General features: G+C 46.4%; 6 non-coding genes and 33 pseudogenes across 6 annotated transcripts; all 39 read right to left on the bottom strand.

The window, feature by feature from the left end:
• Positions 1–182: 182 nt before the first annotated feature.
• On the bottom strand, positions 183–301 carry LOC148256653 (5S ribosomal RNA). Its single transcript, XR_015820824.1, has one exon. It is a non-coding gene; the product is annotated as a 5S ribosomal RNA (ribosomal RNA).
• Positions 302–1,183: 882 nt separating this feature from the next.
• LOC148256652 (5S ribosomal RNA) lies at positions 1,184–1,302 on the bottom strand. Its single transcript, XR_015820981.1, has one exon. It is a non-coding gene; the product is annotated as a 5S ribosomal RNA (ribosomal RNA).
• A 560-nt stretch (positions 1,303–1,862) lies between these two features.
• LOC148256651 (5S ribosomal RNA) lies at positions 1,863–1,981 on the bottom strand (annotated as a pseudogene).
• Positions 1,982–2,186: 205 nt separating this feature from the next.
• Positions 2,187–2,304, bottom strand: LOC148256650 (5S ribosomal RNA; annotated as a pseudogene).
• A 559-nt stretch (positions 2,305–2,863) lies between these two features.
• LOC148256649 (5S ribosomal RNA) lies at positions 2,864–2,982 on the bottom strand (annotated as a pseudogene).
• A 562-nt stretch (positions 2,983–3,544) lies between these two features.
• LOC148256648 (5S ribosomal RNA) lies at positions 3,545–3,663 on the bottom strand (annotated as a pseudogene).
• Positions 3,664–3,868: 205 nt separating this feature from the next.
• LOC148256647 (5S ribosomal RNA) lies at positions 3,869–3,987 on the bottom strand (annotated as a pseudogene).
• A 563-nt stretch (positions 3,988–4,550) lies between these two features.
• On the bottom strand, positions 4,551–4,669 carry LOC148256646 (5S ribosomal RNA; annotated as a pseudogene).
• Positions 4,670–4,873: 204 nt separating this feature from the next.
• On the bottom strand, positions 4,874–4,992 carry LOC148256645 (5S ribosomal RNA; annotated as a pseudogene).
• Positions 4,993–5,555: 563 nt separating this feature from the next.
• On the bottom strand, positions 5,556–5,674 carry LOC148256644 (5S ribosomal RNA; annotated as a pseudogene).
• Positions 5,675–6,233: 559 nt separating this feature from the next.
• Positions 6,234–6,352, bottom strand: LOC148256643 (5S ribosomal RNA; annotated as a pseudogene).
• A 561-nt stretch (positions 6,353–6,913) lies between these two features.
• LOC148256642 (5S ribosomal RNA) lies at positions 6,914–7,032 on the bottom strand (annotated as a pseudogene).
• A 561-nt stretch (positions 7,033–7,593) lies between these two features.
• LOC148256641 (5S ribosomal RNA) lies at positions 7,594–7,712 on the bottom strand (annotated as a pseudogene).
• Positions 7,713–8,274: 562 nt separating this feature from the next.
• LOC148256640 (5S ribosomal RNA) lies at positions 8,275–8,393 on the bottom strand. The gene has a single exon (XR_015821164.1). It is a non-coding gene; the product is annotated as a 5S ribosomal RNA (ribosomal RNA).
• A 209-nt stretch (positions 8,394–8,602) lies between these two features.
• On the bottom strand, positions 8,603–8,721 carry LOC148256639 (5S ribosomal RNA; annotated as a pseudogene).
• Positions 8,722–8,924: 203 nt separating this feature from the next.
• On the bottom strand, positions 8,925–9,042 carry LOC148256638 (5S ribosomal RNA; annotated as a pseudogene).
• Positions 9,043–9,603: 561 nt separating this feature from the next.
• On the bottom strand, positions 9,604–9,722 carry LOC148256637 (5S ribosomal RNA; annotated as a pseudogene).
• An 870-nt stretch (positions 9,723–10,592) lies between these two features.
• On the bottom strand, positions 10,593–10,711 carry LOC148256636 (5S ribosomal RNA; annotated as a pseudogene).
• Positions 10,712–10,915: 204 nt separating this feature from the next.
• On the bottom strand, positions 10,916–11,033 carry LOC148256635 (5S ribosomal RNA; annotated as a pseudogene).
• A 560-nt stretch (positions 11,034–11,593) lies between these two features.
• Positions 11,594–11,712, bottom strand: LOC148256634 (5S ribosomal RNA). Its single transcript, XR_015819771.1, has one exon. It is a non-coding gene; the product is annotated as a 5S ribosomal RNA (ribosomal RNA).
• A 209-nt stretch (positions 11,713–11,921) lies between these two features.
• LOC148256633 (5S ribosomal RNA) lies at positions 11,922–12,040 on the bottom strand (annotated as a pseudogene).
• A 204-nt stretch (positions 12,041–12,244) lies between these two features.
• On the bottom strand, positions 12,245–12,362 carry LOC148256632 (5S ribosomal RNA; annotated as a pseudogene).
• A 560-nt stretch (positions 12,363–12,922) lies between these two features.
• LOC148256631 (5S ribosomal RNA) lies at positions 12,923–13,041 on the bottom strand (annotated as a pseudogene).
• A 560-nt stretch (positions 13,042–13,601) lies between these two features.
• LOC148256630 (5S ribosomal RNA) lies at positions 13,602–13,720 on the bottom strand (annotated as a pseudogene).
• A 206-nt stretch (positions 13,721–13,926) lies between these two features.
• On the bottom strand, positions 13,927–14,045 carry LOC148256629 (5S ribosomal RNA). Its single transcript, XR_015819716.1, has one exon. It is a non-coding gene; the product is annotated as a 5S ribosomal RNA (ribosomal RNA).
• A 559-nt stretch (positions 14,046–14,604) lies between these two features.
• Positions 14,605–14,723, bottom strand: LOC148256628 (5S ribosomal RNA; annotated as a pseudogene).
• Positions 14,724–15,286: 563 nt separating this feature from the next.
• LOC148256627 (5S ribosomal RNA) lies at positions 15,287–15,405 on the bottom strand (annotated as a pseudogene).
• Positions 15,406–15,611: 206 nt separating this feature from the next.
• On the bottom strand, positions 15,612–15,730 carry LOC148256626 (5S ribosomal RNA; annotated as a pseudogene).
• An 882-nt stretch (positions 15,731–16,612) lies between these two features.
• Positions 16,613–16,731, bottom strand: LOC148256625 (5S ribosomal RNA; annotated as a pseudogene).
• A 205-nt stretch (positions 16,732–16,936) lies between these two features.
• LOC148256624 (5S ribosomal RNA) lies at positions 16,937–17,053 on the bottom strand (annotated as a pseudogene).
• A 557-nt stretch (positions 17,054–17,610) lies between these two features.
• On the bottom strand, positions 17,611–17,729 carry LOC148256623 (5S ribosomal RNA; annotated as a pseudogene).
• Positions 17,730–17,938: 209 nt separating this feature from the next.
• On the bottom strand, positions 17,939–18,057 carry LOC148256622 (5S ribosomal RNA; annotated as a pseudogene).
• A 203-nt stretch (positions 18,058–18,260) lies between these two features.
• LOC148256621 (5S ribosomal RNA) lies at positions 18,261–18,378 on the bottom strand (annotated as a pseudogene).
• A 561-nt stretch (positions 18,379–18,939) lies between these two features.
• On the bottom strand, positions 18,940–19,058 carry LOC148256620 (5S ribosomal RNA; annotated as a pseudogene).
• A 205-nt stretch (positions 19,059–19,263) lies between these two features.
• LOC148256619 (5S ribosomal RNA) lies at positions 19,264–19,382 on the bottom strand. The gene has a single exon (XR_015820964.1). It is a non-coding gene; the product is annotated as a 5S ribosomal RNA (ribosomal RNA).
• Positions 19,383–19,944: 562 nt separating this feature from the next.
• LOC148256618 (5S ribosomal RNA) lies at positions 19,945–20,063 on the bottom strand (annotated as a pseudogene).
• A 561-nt stretch (positions 20,064–20,624) lies between these two features.
• LOC148256617 (5S ribosomal RNA) lies at positions 20,625–20,743 on the bottom strand (annotated as a pseudogene).
• Positions 20,744–21,302: 559 nt separating this feature from the next.
• Positions 21,303–21,421, bottom strand: LOC148256616 (5S ribosomal RNA; annotated as a pseudogene).
• Positions 21,422–21,984: 563 nt separating this feature from the next.
• Positions 21,985–22,103, bottom strand: LOC148256615 (5S ribosomal RNA; annotated as a pseudogene).
• Positions 22,104–22,221: the final 118 nt, after the last annotated feature.

Raw genomic sequence — 22,221 nt, 5'->3', positions numbered from 1 at the left:
ACACTCTTTCTCCTCCCATCCTCCCTCCCGTCATTTGTTTCCTTTTGCGTGCACTCTGCATCTCTCTTTCTCGTTCTAATATCAAGTAATATGCCTCGGCACCATGACTCACCTTTGCAAATGAGCCTGCGATTTATAATTCCATTCGCGCGTAACGTCGAATAACCCATCTGAAAAAAAAATAGGTGCAACACGAGGGCTTCCCAGGTGGACACCCATCCGAGTACTACTCTCGCCCAAGCACACTTAACTGCGGAGTTCTGATGGGATCCGGAGCTTTAGTGCTGGTATGATCGCACCTATTTAATTTCGCGCTGCAAATACATACACTCCTTCTCCTTTCTTCCCCCTCCCGTCATTTGTTTCCTTGTGCGTTCACACTTTACCACTCATTCTTGTTCTAATTTCGATTAAAATGCCCTTGCTTCTCGACTCACATTTGCGTATAAATCAGCGGACCCTAGTTCCAGATGCGCGTAACATCGAATGACCCGTCTGAAAAAAAATTGGTGCGAGACGAGGACTTTCGAGGAGGTCAACCATCCGAGTACTAATCTCGCCAAACACACTTAACTGCAGAATTCTGATGTGATCCGGGGCTTTAGTGTTGGTATGATCGCACCTGTTTAGTTTCGCGCTGCAAATACATACACTCCTTCTCCTTTCTTCCCCCTCCCGTTATTTGTTTCCTTGTGCGTTCACACTTCACCTCTCATTCTCGTTCTAATATCGATTAAAATGCCCCTGCTTCTTGACTCACATTTGCGCATAAACCAGCGGACCCTAATTCCAGACGAGCGTAACATCGAACGACCCGTCTGAAAAAAAATTGGTGCGACACGAGGACTTCACAAAAAAATGGGTGAAATATAAGGACTTCGCAGGAGGTAACCCATGCTAGTACTACTCTCGCCCAAGCACCCTTACCTACGGAATTCTGATAGAATCTGTTGCATTAGTGCTGGTATGATCGCACCTGTTTCATTTCGTGCTGAAAATACATACACTCCTTCTCCTTCCCTCCCCCTCCCATAATTTGTTTCCTTGTGCGTTCACACTACACCTCTCCTTCTCGTTCTAATATCGATTAAAATGCCCCTTCTTTTTGACTCACATTTGCGTATAAACCAGCGGACCCTAGTTCAAGTCGCGCGTAACGTCGAATGACCCGTCTGAAAAACAATTGGTGCGACACGAGGACTTCCCAGGAGGTCACCCATCCGAGTACTACTCTCGCCCAAACACACTTAACTGCGGAGTTCTGATGGGATCCGGTGCATTAGTGCTGGTATGATCGCACCTGTTTAATTTTGCGCTGCAAATACATACACTCCTTCTCTTTTCTTCCCCCTCCCGTCATTTGTTTCCTCGTGCGTGCGCACTGCACCTCCCGTACTCGTTCTAATATCAAGTAAAATGCCACGGCGCCGCGACTCACATTTGCAAATAAACCTGCGGACCATAAATCAAGTCTAATGTAACGTCGAAAGAATAATCTGCAAAAAAATAGTTGCAACACGAGGACCTCCCAAAAAAATGGGTGAAATATAAGGACTTCGCAGGAGGTCACTCATCCGAGTACTTTTCTCGCCCAAGCACCCTTAACTGCGGAGTTCTGATAGAATCCGTTGCACTAGTGCTGGTATGATCCCTCATGTTTCATTCTGCACTGCAAATACATACACTCTTTCTCCTCCCATCCTCCCTCCTGTCATTTGTTTCCTTTTGCGTGCACTCTGCAACTCTCTTTCTCGTTCTAATATAAAGTAATATGCCTCGGCACCGTGACTCACCTTTGCAAATGAACCTGCGGTTTATAATTCCATTCGAGCGTAACGTCGAACAACCCATCCGAAAAAAAATAGGTGCAACACGAGGGATTCCCAGGTGGACACCCATCCGAGTACTACTCTCACCTAAGCACACTTAACTGCGGAGTTCTGATGGGATCCGGAGCTTTAGTGCTGGTATGATCGCACCTGTTTAATTTCGCGCTGCAAATACATACACTCCTTCTCCTTTCTTCCCCCTCCAGTCATTTGTTTCCTTGTGCGTTCACACTTTACCTCTCATTCTCGTTCTAATTTCGATTAAAATGCCCATACTTCTCGACTCACATTTGCGTATAAACCAGCGAACCCTAGTTCCAGACCTGCGTAACGTCGAACGATCCGTCTGAAAAAAAATTGGTGCGACACGAGGACTTCCCAGGAGGTCAACCATCCGAGTACTAATCTCGCCAAGCACACTTAACTGCGGAGTTCTGATGGGATCTAGGGCTTTAGTGCTGGTATGATCGCACCTGTTTAGTTTCGCGCTGCAAATACATACACTCCTTCTCCTTTCTTCCCCCTCCCGTCATTTGTTTCCTTGTGCGTTCACACTTCACCTCTCATTCTCGTTCTAATATCGGTTAAAATGCCCCTGCTTCTTGACTCACATTTGCGTATAAACCAGCGGATCCTAGTTCCAGACGAGCGTAACGTCGAACGACCCGTCTGAAAAAAAATTGGTGCGATACGAGGACTTCACAAGAAAATGGGTGAAATATAAGGACTTCGCAGGAGGTAACCCATGCTAGTACTACTCTCGCCCAAGCACCCTTACCTACGGAATTCTGATAGAATCTGTTGCATTAGTGCTGGTATGATCGCACCTGTTTCATTTCGTGCTGAAAATACTTACACTCCTTCTCCTTCCCTCCCCCTCCCATAATTTGTTTCCTTGTGCGTTCACACTGCACCTCTCCTTCTCGTTCTAATATCGATTAAATTGCCCCTTCTTTTTTACTCACATTTGCGTATAAACCAGCGGACCCTAGTTCAAGTCGCGCGTAACGTCGAACGACCCGTCTGAAAAAAAATTGTTGCGACACTAGGACTTCCCAGGAGGTCACCCATCCGAGTACAACTCTCGCCCAAGCACACTTAACTGCGGAGTTGTGATGGGATCTGGTGCATTAGTGCTGTTATGATCGCACCCGTTTAATTCCGCACTGTAAATACATAAACTCTTTCTCCTTTCTTCCCCCTCCCGTCATTTGTTTCCTTGTGCGTGCGCACTGTACCTCCCATGCTCGTTCTAATATCAAGTAAAATGCCACGGCGCCGTGACTCACATTTGCGAATAAACCTGCGGACCATAAATCAAGTCGCGCGTATCGTCGAAAGAATCATCTAGAAAAAAATAGGTACAACACGAGGACTTCCTAAGAAAATGGGTGAAATATAAGAACTTCGCAGGAAGTCACCCATCCTAGTGCTACTTTTACCCAAGCACCCTTAACTTGCGGAGTTCTGATAGAATCCGTTGCACTAGTGCTGGTATGATCCCTCATGTTTCATTCTGCACTGCAAATACATACACACTTTCTCCTCCCATCCCCCCTCCCGTCATTTGTTTCCTTGTGCGTGCACTCTGCATCTCTCTTTCTCGTTCTAATATCAAGTAATATGCCCCGGCACCGTGACTCACCTTTGCAAATGAACCAGTGGTTTATAATTCCATTCGCGCGTAACGTCGAACAACCCATCCGAAAAAAAAATAGGTGCAACACGAGGGGTTCTCAGGTGGTGACCCATCCGAGTACTACTCTCGCCCAAGCACACTTAACTGCGGAGTTCTAATGGGATCCGGACCTTTAGTGCTGGTATGATCGCACCTGTTTAATTTCGTGCTGCAAATACATACACTCCTTCTCATTTCTTCCCCCTACCGTCATTTGTTTCCTTGCGCGTTCACACTTCACCTCTCATTCTTGTTCTAATATCGATTAAAATGCCCTTGCTTCTTGACTCACATTTGTGTATAAACCAGCGGACCCTAGTTCCAGACGCGCGTAACGTCGAACGACCCGTTTGAAAAAAAATTGGTGCGACACGAGGACGTCCCAGGAGGTCACCCATCCGAGTACTAATCTCGCCCAAGCAGACTTCACTGCGGAGTTCTGATGGGATCTGGTGCATTAGTGCTGGTATGATCGCACCTGTTTAATTTTGCGCTGCAAATACATAAACTCATTCTCCTTTCTTCCCCCTCCCGTCATTTGTTTCCCTGTGCGTGCGCACTGCACCTCCCGTTCTCGTTCTAATATCAAGTAAAATGCTACAGTGCCGTGACTCACATTTGCGAGTAAACCTGAGGACCATAATACAAGTCGCGCGTAACGTCGAAAGAATTATCTGCAAAAAAATGGGTGCAACACGAGGACTTCACAAGAAAATAGGTCAAATATAAGGACTTCGCAGGAGGTAACCCATGCTAGTACTACTCTCGCCTAAGCACCCTTACCTACGGATTTCTGATAGAATCCGTTGCATTAGTGCCGGTATGATCGCACTTGTTTCATTTCGCGCTGCAAATACATACACTCCTTCTCCTTTCTTCCCCCTCCCTTCATTTGTTTCCTTGTGCGTGCGGATTGCACCTCTCGTTCTCGTTCAAATATCAAGTAAAATGCCACGGCGCCGTGACTCACATTTGCGAATAAATCTGCAGACCATAATTAAAGTCACGCGTAACGTCGAACGGCACATCTGAAAAAAAGAAGATGGGTGCAACACGAGAACTTCCCAGGAGGTAACCCATCATTGTACTACTTTCGCCAAAGCACACTACACTGCGGAGTTCTGATGGGATCCGGTGCATTAGTGCTGGTGTGACCGTACCTGTTTAATTTCGTGCTGAAAATACATACACTCCTTCTTCCCTCCCCCCTTCTCATCATTTGTTTTCTTGTGCGTTCATACTGCACCTCTCCTTCTCGTCCGAATATGGATTAAAATGCCCCTGATTCTTGACTCACATTTGCGTATAAACCAGCGGACCATAGTTCCAGTCGCGTGTAACGTCGAACGACCCATCTGAACAAAAATTATTGCGATACGAGGACTTCCCAAGAGGTCACCCATCTGAGTACTACTCTCGCCCAAACACACTTAACTGCGGAGTTCTGATGGGATCCGGTGCATTAGTGCTGGTATGATAGCACCTGTTTATTTTCGCGCTGCAAATACATAAACTCATTCCCCTTTCTTCCCCCTCCCGTCATTTGTTTCCTTGTGCGTGCGCACTGCACCTCCCGTTCTCGTTCTAATATCAAGCAAAATGCTACAGCGCCGTGACTCACATTTGCGAATAAACCTGAGGACCATAATTCAAGTCGCGCGTAACGTCGAAAGAATCATCTGCAAAAAAATGGGTGCAACACGAGGACTTCACAAAAAAATGGGTGAAATATAAGGACTTCACAGGAGGTCACCCATCCTAGTGCTACTCTCGCCCAAGCACCCTTAACTTGCAGAGTTCTGATAGAATCCGTTGCATTGGTGCTGATATGATTGCTCATGTTTCATTCTCCGCTGCAAATACATACACTTTTTCTCCCTCCATCCCCCCTCCCGTCATTTGTTTCCTTGTGCGTGCACTCTGCATCTCTCCTTCTTGTTCTAATATCGATTAAAATGCCTCTACTTCTTGACTCACATTTGCGTATAAACCAGTGGATCCTAGTTCCAGTCACGCATAACGTCGAACGACCCGTCTGAAAAAAAAAATTAGTGCGACGCGAGGACTTCCCAGGAGGTCACCCATCCGAGTACTAATCTCGCCCAAGCACACTTCACTGCGAAGTTCTGATGGGATCCGGTGCATTAGTGCTGGTATGATCACACCTATTTAATTTTGCGCTGTAAATACATAAACTCATTCCCCTTTCTTCCCCCTCCTGTCATTTGTTTCCTTGTGCGTGCGCACTGCACCTCCTGTTCTCGTTCTAATATCAAGTAAAATGCTACTGCGCCGCGACTCACATTTGCGAATAAACCTGAGGACCATAATTCAAGTCGCGCGTAACGTCGAAAGAATCATCTGCATAAAAATGGGTGCAACACGAGGACTTCACAAGAAAATGGGTGAAATATAAGGACTTCACAGGAGGTAACCCATGCTAGTACTACTCTCGCCCAAGCACCCTTACCTACGGAGTTCTGATAGAATCCGAAGCATTAGTGCTGGTATGATCGCACCTGTTTCATTTCGTGCTGAAAATACATACACTCCTTCTCCTTCCCTCCCCCTCCCATCAATTGTTTCCTTGTGCGTTCACACTGCACCTCTCCTTCTCATTCTAATATCGATTAAAATGCCCCTGCTTCTTGACTCATATTTGCGTATAAACCAGCGGACCATAGTTCCAGTCGCGCGTAACGTCGAACGACCAGTCTGAAAAAAAATTGGTGCGACACAGGGACTTCCCAAGAGGTCACCCATCCGAGAACTACTCTCGCCCAAGCGCACTTAACTGCAGAGTTCTGATGGGATCCAGTGCATTAGTGTTGGTATGATCGCACCCGTTCAATTCAGTGCTGCAAATACATAAACTCCTTCTCATTTTTTCCCCCTCCCGTAATTTGTTTCCTTGTGCGTGCGCACTGCACCTCCCGTGCTCATTCTAATATCAAGTAAAATGCTACGGTGCCGTGACTCACATTTGCGAATAAACCTGAGGACCATAATTCAAGTCGCGCGTATCGTCGAAAGAATCATATGCAAAAAAATGGGTACAACACGAGGACTTCATAAGAAAATGGGTGAAATATAAGGACTTCGCAGGAGGTAACCCATGCTAGTACTACTCTCGCCCAAGCACCCTTACCTACAGAGTTCTGATAGAATCCGTTGCATTGGTGCTGGTATGATTGCTCATGTTTCATTCTGCGCTTCAAATACATACAATTTTTCTCCCTCCATCCCCCCTCCCGTTATTTGTTTCCTTGTGCGTGCACTTTGCATCTCTCCTTCTCGTTCTAATATCGATTAAAATGCCTCTGCTTCTTGATTCACATTTGCGTATAAATCAGTGGACCCTAGTTCCAGTCGCGCGTAACGTCGAACAACCCGTCAGAAAAAAAAATTAGTGCAACACGAGGACTTCCCAGGAGGTCACCCATCCGAGTACTACTCCCGCCCAAGCACACTTAACTGAGAAGTTCTGATGGGATCCGATTCATTAGTGATGGTATGATCGCACCTTATTTTTCACGCCGCAAATACATAAACTCCTTCTCCTTTCTTCCCCCTCCGGTCATTTGTCTCTTTGTGCGTGCGCACTGCACCTCTCGTTCTCGTTCAAATATCAAGTAAAATTCCACGGCGCCGTGACTCACATTTGCGAATAAATCAGCGGACCATAATTAAAGTCGCGCGTAACGTCAAACGGCACATATGAAGAAAAAAAAATGGGTGCAACACGAGAACTTCACCAGAAAATGGGTGAAATATAAGGACTTCGCAGGAGGTAACCCATGCTAGTACTACTCTCGCCCAAGCACCCTTACCTACGAAGTTCTGATAGAATCCGTTCCATTAGTGCTGGTATGATCGCACCTGTTTCATTTCGTGCTGAAAATACATACACTCCTTCTCTTTCCCTCCCCCTCCCATCAATTGTTTCCTTGTGCGTTCACACTGCACCTCTCCTTCTCGTTCTAATATCGATTAAAATGCCCCTGCTTCTTGACTCACATTTGCGTATAAACCAGCGGACCATAGTTCCAGTCGCGCGTAACGTCGAACGACCCGTCTGAAATTAAATTTGTGCGACACAAGGACTTCCCAGGAGGTCACCCATCCGAGTACTACTCTCGCCCAAGCACACTTAACTGCGAAGTTCTGATGGGATCCGGTGCATTAGTGCTGGTATTATCGCACCCTTTTAATTCTGCGCTGCAAAAACATAAACTCCTTCTCCTCTCTTCCCCCTCCCGTCATTTGTTTCCTTGTGCGTGCACACTGCACCTCCCGTGCTCGTTCTAATATCAAGTAAAATGCTACGGTGCCGTGACTCACATCTGCGGTTAAACCTGAGGACCATAATTCAAGTCGCGCGTATCGTCGAAAGAATCATCTGCAAAAAAATGGGTGCAACACGAGGACTTCCTAAGAATATGGGTGAAATATAAGGACTTCGCAGGAGGTCACCCATCCTAGAGCTACTCTCGCCCAAGCACCCTTAACTTGCGGAGTTCTGATATAATCCGTTGCATTGGTGCTGGTATGATTGCTCATGTTTCATTCTGCGTTACAAATACATACACTTTTTCTCTCTCCATCCCCCCTCCCGTCATTTGTTTCCTTTTTCGTGCACTCTGCATCTCTCCTTCTCGTTCTAATATCGATTAAAATGCCCCTGTTTCTTGACTCACATTTGCGTATAAACCAGTGGACCCTAGTTCAAGTCGTGCGTAACGTCGAACGACCCGTCCTAAAAAAAAATTAGTGCGACACGAGGACTTCCAAGGAGGTCACCCATCCAAGTACTACTCTCGCCCAAGCACACTTAACTGCGGAGTTCTGATGGGATCCGGTGCATTAGTGCTGGTATGATCGCACCTGTTTAATTTCGCACTGCAAATACATAAAATCCTTATCCTTTCTTCCCCCTCCCGTCATTTATTTCCTTGTGCGTGCGCACTGCACCTCTCGTTCTCGTTCAAATATCAAGTAAAATGCCACGGCTCCGTGACTCACATTTGCGAATAAATCTGCGGAACATAATTAAAGTCGCGCATAACGTCGAACGGCACATCTGAAAAAAAGAAAATGGGTGCAACACGAGAACTTCCCAGGAGGTAACCCATCATTGTACTACTTTCGCCAAAGTACACTTAACTGCGGAGTTCTGATGGGATCCGGTGCATTTGTGCTGGTGTGACCGCACCTATTTAATTTCGTGCAGAAAATACATACACTCCATCTTTCCTCCCCCCTCCCATCATTTGTTTCCTTGTGCGTTCACACTGCACCTCTCCTTCTCGTTCTAATATCGATTAAAATGCCCCTGATTCTTGATTCACATTTGCGTATAAACAAGCGAACCATAGTTCTAGTCGCGCCTAACGTCGAACGACCCATCTGAAAAAAAATTGTTGCGATACGAGGACTTCCCAAGAGGTCACCCATCTGAGTACTACTCACGCCCAAGCACACTTAACTGCACAGTTCTGATGGGATCCAGTGCAGTAGTGCTGGTATGATGCCACTTGTTTAATTTTGCGCTTCAAATACATACACTCATTCTCGTTTCTTCCTCATCCCATCATTTGTTTCCTTGTGCGTGCGCACTGCACCTCCCGTACTCGTTCTAATATCAAGTAAAATGCCACGGCGCCGTGACTCACATTTGTGAATAAATCTGCGGACCATAAATCAAGTCGCGCGTAACGTCGAAAGAATCATCTGCAAAAAGATGGGTGCAACACGAGGACCTCCCAAGAAAATGGGTGAAATATAAGGACTTCGCAGGAGGTCACCCATCCGAGTACTTTTCTCGCCCAAGCACCCTTAACTGCGGAGTTCTGATAGAATCCGTTGCATTAGTGCTGGTATGATCCCTCATGTTTCATTCTCCACTGCAAATACATACACTCTTTCTCCTTCCATCCCCCCTCCCGTCATTTGTTTCCTTGTGCGTGCACTCTGCATCTCTCTTTCTCGTTCTAATATCAAGTAATATGCTCCGGCACTGTGACTAACCTTTGCAAATGAACCAACGGTTTATAATTCCATTCGCGCGAAACGTCGAACAACCCATCCGAAAAAAAATAGGTGCAACACGAGGGCTTCCCAAGTGGTCACCCATCTGAGTACTACTCTCGCCCAAGCACACTTAACTGCGGAGCTCTGATGGGATGCGGGGCTTTAGTGCTGGTATGATCGCACTTGTTTAATTTCGCGCTGCTAATACATACACTCCTTCTCCTTTCTTCCTCCTCCCGTCATTTGTTTCCTTGTGCGTTCACACTTCACCTCTCATTCTCGTTCTAATATCGATTAAAATGCCCCTGCTTCTTAACTCACATTTGCTTATAAACCAGCGGACCCTAGTTACAGATGCGCGTAACGTCGAACAACCCGTCTAAAAAAAAATTTTTGCGACACGAGGACTTCCCAGGAGGTCACCCATCCCAGCACACTTCACTGCGGAGTTCTGATGGGATCCGGTGCATTAGTGCTGGTATGATCGCACCTATTTAATTTTGCGCTGCAAATACATAAACTCATTCCCCTTTCTTCCCCCTCCCGTTATTTGTTTCCTTGTGCGTGCGCACTGCACCTCCCGTTCTCGTTCTAATATCAAGTAAAATGCTACAACACCGTGACTCACATTTGCGAATAAACCTGAGGACCATAATTCAAGTCGCGCGTAACGTCGAAAGAATCATCTGCAAAAAAATGGGTGCAACACGAGGACTTCACAAGAAAATGGGTGAAATATAAGGACTTCGCAGGAGGTAACCCATGCTAGTACTACTCTAGCCCAAGCACCCTTACCTACGGAGTTCTGATAGAATCCGTCGCATTAGTGCTGGTATGATCACACCTGTTTCATTTCGCGCTGCAAAAACATACACTCCTTCTCCTTTCTTCCCCCTCCCGTCATTTGTTTCCTTGTGCGTGCGCACTGCACCTCTCGTTCTCGTTCAAATATCAAGTAAAATGCCACGGCGCCGTGACTCACATTTGCGAATAAATCTGCGGACCATAATTAAAGTCGCGCGTAACGTCGAACGGCACATCTGAAAAAAGGAAAATGGGTGCAACACGAGAACTTTTCAGGAGGTAACCCATCATTGTACTACTTTCGCCAAAGCACACTTAACTGCGGAGTTCTGATGGGATCCGGTGCATTTGTGCTGGTGTGACCGCACCTGTTTAATTTCGTGCTGAAAATACATATACTCCTTCTTCCCTCCCCCCCTCCCATCATTTGTTTCCTTGTGCGTTCACACTGCAACTCTCGTTCTCGTTCTAATATCGATTAAAATACTCCTGATTCTTGACTCACATTTGCGTATAAACCAGCGGACCATAGTTCCACTCGCGCATAACGTCGAACGACCCATCTGAAAAAATATTGTTGCGATACGAGGACTTCCCAAGAGGTTATCCATCCGAGTACTACTCTCGCCCAAGCACGCTTAACTGCATAGTTCTGATGGGATCCAGTGCATTAGTGCTGGTATGATGCCACTTGTTTAATTTTGCGCTTCAAATACATACACTCCTTTTTTCTTCCTCCTCCTGTCATTTGTTTCCTTGTGCGTGCGCACTGTACCTCCCGGACTCGTTCTAATATCAAGTAAAATGCTACGGTGCCGTGACTCACATTTGCGAATAAACCTGAGGACCATAATTCAAGTCGTGCGTATCGTCGAAAGAATTATCTGCAAAAAAATGGGTGCAACACGAGGACTTCCTAAGAATATGGGTGAAATATAAGGACTTCGCAGGAGGTCACCCATCCTAGAGCTACTCTCGCCCAAGCACCCTTAACTTGCGGAGTTCTGATAGAATCCGTTGCATTGGTGCTGGTATGATTGCTCATGTTTCATTCTGCGCTGCAAATACATACACTTTTTCTCCCTCCATCCCCCCTCCCGTCATTTGTTTCCTTTTGCGTGCACTCTGCATCTCTCCTTCTCGTTCTAATATCAATTAAAATGCCCCTGCTTCTTGACTCACATTTGCGTATAAACCAGTGGACCCTAGTTCAAGTCGTGCGTAACGTCGAACGACCCGTCCTAAAAAAAAATTAGTGCGACACGAGGACTTCCAAGGAGGTCACCCATCCGAGTACTACTCTCGCCCAAGCACACTTAACTGCGGAGTTCTGATGGGATCCGGTGCATTAGTGCTGGTATGATCGCACCTGTTTAATTTCGCACTGCAAATACATAAAATCCTTATCCTTTCTTCCCCCTCCCGTCATTTATTTCCTTGTGCGTGCGCACTGCACCTCTCGTTCTCGTTCAAATATCAAGTAAAATGCCACGGCGCCGTGACTCACATTTGCGAATAAATCTGCGGAACATAATTAAAGTCGCGCGTAAGGTCGAACGGCACATCTGAAAAAAAGAAAATGGGTGCAACACGAGAACTTCCCAGGAGGTAACCCATCATTGTACTACTTTCGCCAAAGCACACTTAACTGCAGAGTTCTGATGGGATCCGGTGCATTTGTGCTGGTGTGACCGCACCTGTTTAATTTCGTGCTGAAAATACATACACTCATTCTTCCCTCCCCCCCTCCGATCATTTGTTTCCTTGTGCGTTCACACTGCACCTCTCATTCTCGTTCTAATATCGATTAAAATGCCTCTTATTCTTGACTCACATTTACGTATAAACCAGCGGATCGTAGTTCCAGTCGCGCGTAACGTCGAACGACCCATCTGAAAAAAAATTGTTGCTATACGAGGACTTCCCAAGAGGTCACCCATCCGAGTACTACACTCGCCCAAGCACACTTAACTGCAGAGTTCTGATGGGATCTAGTGCATTAGTGCTGGTATGATGCCACTTGTTTAATTTTGCGCTTCAAATACATACACTCCTTCTCTTTTCTTCCTTCTCCCGTCATTTGTTTCCTTGTGATTGCGCACTGCACCTCCCGTTCTCGTTCACATATCAAGTAAAATGCCATGGCGCCGTGACTCACATTTGCGAATAAACCAGCGGACCATAAATCAAGTCGCGCGTAACGTCGAAAGAATCATCTGCAAAAAGATGGGTGCAACACGAGGACCTCCCAAGAAAATGGGTGAAATATAAGGACTTCGCAGGAGGTCACCCATCCGAGTACTTTTCTCGCCCAAGCACCCTTAGCTGCGGAGTTCTGATAGAATCCGTTGCATTAGTGCTCGTATGATCGCACCTGTTTCATTTCGTGCTGAAAATACATACACTCCCTCTCCTTCCCTCCCCCTCCCATCGATTGTTTCCTTGTGCGTTCACACTGCACCTCTTCTTCTCGTTCTAATATCGATTAAAATGCCCCTGCTTCTTGACTCACATTTGCGTATAAACCAGCAGACCCTAGTTCCAGTCGCGCGTAAAGTCGAACGACATATCTGAAAAAAAATTGTTGCGATACGAGGACTTCCCAGGAGGTCACCCATCCGAGTACTACTCTCGCCCAAGCACAGTTAACTGCGGAGTTCTGATGGGATCCGGTGCATTAGTGCTGGTATGATAGCACCCGTTTAATTTCGCGCTGCAAATACATAAATTCCTTCTCCTTTCTTCCCCCTCCCGTCATTTGTTTCCTTGTGCGTGCGCACTGCACCTCCCGTGCTCGTTCTAATATAAAGTAAAATGCTACGGTGCCGTGACTCATATTTGCGAATAAACCTGAGGACCATAATTCAAGTCAGGCGTATCGTCGAAAGAATCATCTGCAAAAAATGGGTGAAACACGAGGACTTCCTAAGAAAATGGGTGAAATATAAGGACTTCACAGGAGGTCACCCATCCTAGTGCTACTTTCGTCCAAACACCCTTAACTTGCGGAGTTCTGATAGAACCCGTTGCATTGGTGCTGGTATGATTGCTCATGGTTCATTCTGCGCTGCAAATACATGCACTTTTTCTCCCTCCATCCCCCCTCCCTTCATTTGTTTTCTTGTGCATACACTCTGCATCTCTCCTTCTCGTTCTAATATCAAGTAATATGCCCCGACACCGTGACTCACCTTTGCAAATGAACCAGCGGTTTATAATTCCATTCGCGCGTAACGTCGAACAACCCATCCGAAAAAAAATATGTGCAACACGAGGGCTTCCCAAGTGGTCACCTATCCGAGAACTACTCTTACCCAGGCACACTTAACTGCGGAGTTCTGATGGGATCCGGAGCTTTAGTGCTGGTATGATCGCACCTGTTTAATTTTACACTACAAATACATACACTCCTTCTCCTTTCTTCCCCGTCCTGTCATTTGTTTCCTTGTGCGTTCACACTTCACCTCTCATTCTCGTTCTAATATCGATTAAAATGCCCCTACTTCTTGACTCACATTTGCGTATAAACCAGCGGATCCTAGTTCCAGACGCGCGTACCGTCGAACGACCCGTCTGAAAAAAAAATTGGTGCGACACGAGAACTTCCCAGGAGGTCACCCATCCGAGTACTAATCTCGCCCAAGCACACTTCACTGCAGAGTTCTGATGGGATCCGATGCATTAGTGCTGGTATGATCGCACCAGTTTAATTTCGCGCTGCAAATACATAAACTCATTCCCCTTTCTTCTTCCTCCCGTCATTTGTTTCCTTGTGCGTGCGCACTGCACCTCCCGTTCTCGTTCTAATATAAAGTAAAATGCTACAGCTCCGTGAATCACATTTGCGAATAAACCTGAGGACCATAATTCAAGTCGCGCGTAACGTCGAAAGAATCATCTGCAAAAAAATGGGTGCAACACGAGGACTTCACAAGAAAATGGGTGAAATATAAGGACTTCGCAGGCGGTAACCCATGCTAGTACTACTCTCGCCCAAGCACCCTTACTTACGGAGTTCTGATAGAATCTGTTGCATTAGTGCTGGTATGATTGCACCTGTTTAATTTCGTGCTGAAAATACATACACTCCTTCTCCTTCCCTCCCCCTCCCATCAATTGTTTCCTTGTGCGTTCACACTGCACCTCTCCTTCTCGTTCTAATATCGATTAAAATGCCCCTGCTTTTTGACTCACATTTGCGGATAAACCAGCGGACCCTAGTTCCAGTCGCGCGTAACGTCGAACGACCCGTCTGAAAAAAAATTGGTGCGACACGAGGACTTCCAAGGAGGTCACCCATCTGAGTACTACTCTCGCCCAAGCACACTTAACTGCGGAGTTCTGACGGGATTTGGTGCATTAGTGCTGGTATGATCGCACCCGTTTAATTATGCGCTGCAAATACATAAACTCCTTCTCCTTTCTTCCCCCTCCCGTCATTTGTTTCCTTGTGCGTGCGCACTGCACCTCCCGTGCTCGTTCTAATATAAAGTAAAATGCTACGGTTCCGTGACTCACATTTGCGAATAAACCTGAGGACCATAATTCAAGTCGCGTGTATCGTCGAAAGAATCATCTGCAAAAAAATGGGTGCAACACGAGGACTTCCTAAGAAAATGGGTGAAATATAAGGACTTCGCAGGAGGTCACCCATCCTAGTGCTACTCTCGCCCAAGCACCCTTAACTTGCGGAGTTCTGATAGAATCTGTTGCATTGGTGCTGGTATGATTACTCATGTTTCATTCTGCGGTGCAAATACATACACTTTTTCTCCCTCCATCCCCCCTCCCGTCATTTGTTTCCTTGTGCGTGCACTCTGCATCTCTCATTCTAGTTCTAATATCGATTAAAATGCCCCTGCTTCTTGACTCACATTTGCGTATAAACCAGTGGACCCTAGTTCCAGTCGCGCGTAACATCGAACGACCCGTTTGGAAAAAAAAATTAGTGCGACACGAGGACTTCCCAGGAGGTCACCCATCTGAGTATTACTCTCGCCCAAGCACACTTAACTGGAGAGTTCTGATGGGATCCGGTGCATTAGTGCTGGTATGATCGCACCTGTTTAATATTGCGCTGCAAATACATAAACTCCTCCTTTCTTCCCCCTCCCGTCATTTGTTTCCTTGTGCGTGCGCACTGCACCTCTCGTTCTTATTCAAATATCAAGTAAAATTCCACGGCGCCGTGACTCACATTTGCGAATAAATCTGCGGACCATAATTAAAGTTGCGCGTAACGTCGAACGGCACATCTGAAAAAAAGAAAATGGGTGCAACACGAGAACTTCCCAGGAGGTAACCCATCATTGTACTACTTTCGTCAAAGCACACTTAACTGCGGAGTTCTGATGGGATCCGGTGCATTTGTGCTGGCGTGAGCGCACCTGTTTAATTTCGGGATAAAAATACATACACTCCTTCTTCCCTCCCCCCCTCCCATCATTTGTTTCCTTGTGCGTTCATACTGCACCTCTCCTTCTCGTTCTAATATCGATTAAAATGCCCCTGATTCTTGACTCACATTTGCGTATAAACCAGCGGACCATAGTTTCAGTCGCACGTAACGTCGAACGACCCATTTAAAAAAAATTTTTTGCGATACGAGGACTTCCCAAGAGGTCACCCATCCGAGTACTACTCTCGCCCAAGCACACTTAACTGCAAAGTTATGATGGGATCCAGTGCATTAGTGCTGATATGATGCCACTTGTTTAATTTTGCGCTTCAAATACATACGCTCCTTCTCTTTTCTTCCTCCTCCCGTCATTTGTTTCCTTGTGCGTGCGCACTGCACCTCCCGTACTCGTTCTAATATCAAGTAAAATGCCACGGTGCCGTGACTCACATTGGCGAAAAAACCTGCGGACCATAAATCAAGTCGCGCGTAACGTCGTAAGAATAATCTGCAAAAAGATGGGTGCAACACGAGGACCTCCAAAGAAAATGGGTGAAATATAAGGACTTCGCAGGAGGTCACCCATCCGAGTACTTTTCTCGCCCAAGCACCCTTAACTGCGGAGTTATGATAGAATCCGTTGCATTAGTATTGGTATGATCCCTCATGTTTCATTCTGCACTGCAAATACATACACTATTTCTCCTCCCATCCCCCCTCCCGTCATTTGTTTCCTTGTGCGTGCACTCTGCATCTCTCTTTCTCGTTCTAATATCAAGTAATATGCCCAGGCACCGTGACTCACCTTTGCAAATGAACCAGCGGTTTATAATTCCATTCGCGCGTAACGTCGAACAACCCATCCGAAAAAAATAGGTGCAACACGAGGGCTTCCCAAGTTGTCACCCATCCGAGTACTACTCTCGCCCAAGCACACATATGTGCGGAGTTCTGATGGGATCCGGGGCTTTAGTGCTGGTATGATCGCACCTGTTTAATTTTGCGATGCAAATACATACACTCCTTCTCCTTTCTTCCCCCTCCGGTCATTTGTTTCTTTGTGTGTTCACACTTCACCTCTTCTTCTCGTTCTAATATCGATTAAAATGCCCCTGCTTCTTGACTCACATTTGCGTATAAACCAGCGGACCCTAGTTCCAGTCGCGCGTAACGTCAAACGACCCGTCTGAAAAAAAATTTGTGCGACAAGGACTTCCCAAGAGGTCACCCATCCGAGTACTACTCTCGCCCAAGCACACTTAACTACGGAGTTCTGATGGGATCCCGCGCATTACTGCTGGAATGATTGCACCTGTTTAATTTCCAGCTGCAATTACATAAACTCATTCCCCTTTCGTCCCCCTCTCGTCATTTGTTTCCTTGTGCATGCGCACTGCAGCTCCCGTTCTCGTTCTAATATCAAGTAAAATGCTACAGTTTCGTGACTCACATTTGCGAATAAACCTGAGGATCATAATTCAAGTCGCGCGTAACGTCAAAAGAATCATCTGCAAAAAAATGGGTGCAACACGAGGACTTCCTAAGAAAATGGGTGAAATATAAGGACTTCGCAGGGGTCACCCATCCTAGTGCTACTCTCGCCCAAGCACCCTTACCTACGGAGTTCTGATAGAATCTGTTGCATTAGTGCTGGTATGATTGCACCTGTTTAATTTCGTGCTGAAAATACATACACTCCTTCTTCCCTCCCCCCCTCCCATCATTTGTTTCCTTGTGCATTCACACTGCACCTCTTCTTCTCGTTCTAATATCGATTAAAATGCCCCAGATTCTTGACTCACATTTGCGTATAAACCAGCAGATTATAGTTCCCGTTGCGCGTAACGTTGAACGACCCGTCTGAAAAAAAATTGGTGCGACACGAGGACTTCCCAAGAGGTCACCCATCCGAGTACTACTCTCGCCCAAGCACACTTAACTGCGGAATTCTGATGGGATCCGGTGCATTAGTGCTGGTAGGACCGCACCCGTTTAATTCCGCGCTGCAAATACATAAACTCCTTCTCCTTTCTTCCCCCTCCCGTTATTTGTTTCCTTGTGCGTGCGCACTGCACCTCTCGTTCTCGTTCAAAAATCAAGTAAAATACCACGGCGCCGTGACTCACATTTGCGAATAAATATGCGGACCATAATTAAAGTCGCGCGTAACGTCGAACGGCACATCTGAAAAAAAGAAAATGGGTGCGACACCAAAACTTCCCAGGAGGTAACCCATCATTGTACTACTTTCGCCAAAGCACACTTAACTGTGGAGTTCTGATGGGATCCAGTGCATTTGTGCTGGTGTGACCGCACCTGTTTAATTTCGTGCTGAAAATACATACACTCCTTCTTCCCTCCCCCCTCCCATCATTTGTTTCCTTGTGCGTTCACACTGCACCTCTCCTTCTTGTTCTAATATCGATTAAAATGCCCCTAATTCTTGACTCACATTTGCGTATAAACCAGCGGACCATAGTTCCAGTCGCGCCTAACATCGAAAGACCCATCTGAAAAAAAATTGTTGCGATACGAGGACTTCCCAAGAGGTCACCCATCCGAGTACTACTCTCGCCCAAGCACACTTGACTGTAGAGTTCTGATGGGATCCAGTGCAGTAGTGCTGGTATGATGCCACTTGTTTAATTTTACGCATCAATTACATACACTCATTCTCGTTTCTTCCTCATCCCGTCATTTGTTTCCTTGTGCGTGCGCACTGCACCTCCCGTACTCGTTCTAATATCAAGTAAAATGCCACGGCGCCGTGACTCACATTTGCGAATAAACCTGCGGACCATAAATCAAGTCGCGCATAACGTCGAAGGAATCATCTGCAAAAAGACAGGTGCAACACGAAGACCACCCAAGAAAATGGGTGAAATATAAGGACTTCGCAGGAGGTCACCCATTCGAGTACTTTTTTCACCCAAGCACCCTTAACTGCGGAGTTCTGATAGAATCCGTTGCATTAGTGCTGGTATGATCCCTCATGTTTCATTCTGCACTGCAAATACACACACTCTTTCTCCTCCCATCCCCCTTCCTGTCATTTGTTTCCTTGTGCGTGCACCCTGCATCTCTCTTTCTCATTCTAATATCAAGTAATATGCCCCGGCACCGTGACTCACCTTTGCAAATGAACCAGCGGTTTATAATTCCATTCGCGTGTAACGTCGAACAACCCATCCGAAAAAAAATAGGTGCAACACGAGGGCTTCCCAAGTCGTCACCCATCCGAGTACTAAGCTCGTCCAAGCACACTTAACTGCGGAGTTCTGATGGGATCCAGAGCTTTAGTGCTGGTAAGATCGCACCTGTTTAATTTTGCGCTGCAAATACATACACTCCTTCTCCTTTCTTCCCCCTCCCGTCATTTGTTTCCTTGTGCGTTCACACTTCACCTCTCATTCTCGTTTTAATATCGATTAAAATGTCCCTGCTTCTTGACTCACATTTGCGTATAAACTAGCGGACCCTAGTTCCAGACGCGCGTAACGTCGAAAGACCCGTCTGAAAAAAAATTGGTGCGATACGAGGACTTCCCAGGAGGTCACCCATCCGAGTACTACTCTCGCCCAAACACACTTAACTGCGGAGTTCTGATGGGATCCGGTGCATTAGTGCTGGTATGATCGCACCCGTTTAATTCCTCGCTGCAAATACATAAACTCCTTCTCCTTTCTTCCCCCTCCCGTCATTTGTTTCCTTGTGCGTGCGCACTGCACCTCCCATTCTCGTTCTAATATCAAGAAAATGCTACAGCACCGTGACTCACATTTGCGAATAAACCTGAGGACCATAATTCAAGTCGCGCGTAACGTCGAAAGAATCATCTGCAAAAAAATGGATGCAACACGAGGACTTCACAAGAAAATGGGTGAAATATAAGGACTTCGCAGGAGGTAACCCTTGCTAGTACTACTCTCGCCCAAGCACCCTTACCTACGGAGTTCTGATAGAATCCGTTGCATTAGTGCTAGTATGATCGCACCTGTTTCATTTCACGCTGCAAATACATAAACTCCTTCTCCTTTCTTCCCCCTCCTGTCATTTGTTTCCTTGTGCGTGCGCACTGCACCTCTCGTTCTCATTCAAATATCAAGTAAAATGCCACGGCGTCGTGACTCATATTTGCGAATAAACCTGCGGACCATAATTAAAGTCGTGCGTAACGTCGAACGGCACATCTGAAAAAAAGAAAATGGGTGCAACACGAGAACTTCCCAGGAGGTAACCCATCATTGTACTACTTTCGCCAAAGAACACTTAACTGCGGAGTTCTGATGGGATCCGGTGCATTAGTGTTGGTATGATCGCACCCGTTTAATTCCGCGCTGTAAATACATAAACTCCTTCTCCTTTCTTCCCCCTCCCGTCATTTGTTTCCTTGTGCGTGCGCACTGCACCTCCCGTGCTCGTTCTAATATAAAGTAAAATGCTACGGTGCCGTGACTCACATTTGCGAATAAACCTGAGGACCATAATTCAAATCGCTCGTATCGTCGAAAGAATCATCTGCAAAAAAATGAGTGCAACACGAGGACTTCCTAAGAAAATAGGTGAAATATAAGGACTTCGCAGGAGGTCACCCATCCTAGTGCTACTCTCGCCCAAGCACCCTTAACTTGCGGAGTTCTGATAGAATCCGTTGCATTGGTGCTGGTATGATTGCTCATATTTCATTCTGCGCTGCAAATACATACACTTTTTCTCCCTCCATCCCCCCTCCCGTCATTTGTTTCCTTGTGCGTGCACTCTGCATCTCTCCTTCTCGTTCTAATATCGATTAAAATGCCCCTGCTTCTTGACTCACATTTGCGTATAAACCAGCGGACCCTAGTTCCAGACGCGCGTAACGTCGAACGACCCGTCTGAAAAAAAATTGGTGTGACACGAGGACTTCCCAGGAGGTCACCCATCCGAGTACTAATCTCGCCCAAGCACACTTCACTGCGGAGTTCTGATGGGATCTGGTGCATTCATGCTGGTATGATCGCACCTGTTTAATTTCGGGCTGCAAATACATAAACTCATTCCCCTTTCTTCCCCCTCCCGTCATTTGTTTCCTTGTGCGTGCGCACTGCACCTCCCGTTCTCGTTCTAATATCAAGTAAAATGCTACAGCGCCGTGACTCACATTTGCGAATAAACCTGAGGACCATAATTCAAGTCGCGCGTAACGTCGAAAGAATCATCTGCAAAAAAATGGGTGCAACACGAGGACTTCACAAGAAAATGGGTCAAATATAAGGACTTCGCAGGAGGTAACCCATGCTAGTACTACTCTCACCCAAGCACCCTTACCTACGTAGTTCTGATAGAATCCGTTGCATTAGTACTGGTATGATCGCACCTGTTTCATTTCGTGCTGAAAATACATACACTCCTTCTCCTTCCCTCTCCCTCCCATCAATTGTTTCCTTGTGCGTTCACATTGCACCTCTCCTTCCCGTTCTAATATCGATTAAAATACCCCTGCTTCTTGACTCAGATTTGAGTATAAACCAGCGGACCACAGTTCCAGTCGCGCGTAACGTCGAACGACCCGTTTGAAAATAAATTGGTGCGACACGAGGACTTCCCAGGAGGTCACCCATCCGAGTACTACTCTCGCCTAAGCACACTTAACTGCGGAGTTCTAATGGAATCCGGTGCATTAGTGCTGGTATGATCGCACCCGTTTAATTCTGCGCTGCAAATACATAAACTCCTTCTCCTTTCTTCCCGCTGCCGTCATTTGTTTCCTTGTGCGTGCGCACTGCACCTCCCGTGCTCGTTTTAATATCAAGTAAAATGCTACGGTGTCGTGACTCACATTTGCGAATAAACCTGAGGACCATAATTCAAGTCGCGCGTATCGTCGAAAGAATCATCTGCAAAAAAATGGGTGCAACACGAGGACTTCCTAAGAAAATGGGTGAAATATAAGGACTTCGCAGGAGGTCACCCATCCTAGTGCTACTCTCGCCCAAGCACCCTCAACTTGGGGAGTTCTGACAGAATCCGTTGTATTGGTGCTGGTATGATTGCTCCTGTTTCATTATGCGCTGCAAATACTTACACTTTTTCTCCCTCCGTCCCCCCGCCCGTCATTTGTTTCCTTGTGCATGCACTCTGCATCTCTCTTTCTCGTTCTAATATCGATTAAAATGCCCCTGCTTCTTGACTCACATTTGCGTTTAAACCAGTGGACCCTAGATCCAGTCGCACGTAACGTTGAATGACCCGTCTGAAAAAAAAAATTAGTGCGACACGAGGACTTTCGAGGAGGTCACCCATCCGAGTACTACTCTCGCCCAAGCACACTTAACTGCGGAGTTCTGATGGGATCTGGTGCATTAGTGCTGGTATGATCGCACATGTTTAATTTCGCGCTGCAAATACATAAATTCCTTCTCCTTTCTTCCCCCTCCCGTCATTTGTTTCCAAGTGCGTGCGCACTGCACCTCTCGTTCTCGTTCAAATATCAAGTACAATGC

The sequence above is a fragment of the Carica papaya genome, chromosome 5 (assembly GCF_054855325.1).
Source record: "Carica papaya isolate Zhongbai chromosome 5, ASM5485532v1, whole genome shotgun sequence".
Classification (NCBI taxonomy): domain Eukaryota; kingdom Viridiplantae; phylum Streptophyta; class Magnoliopsida; order Brassicales; family Caricaceae; genus Carica; species Carica papaya.
Note: the sequence above shows the minus strand (reverse complement) of the source record. Positions and strands in the feature narration are given on the sequence as shown.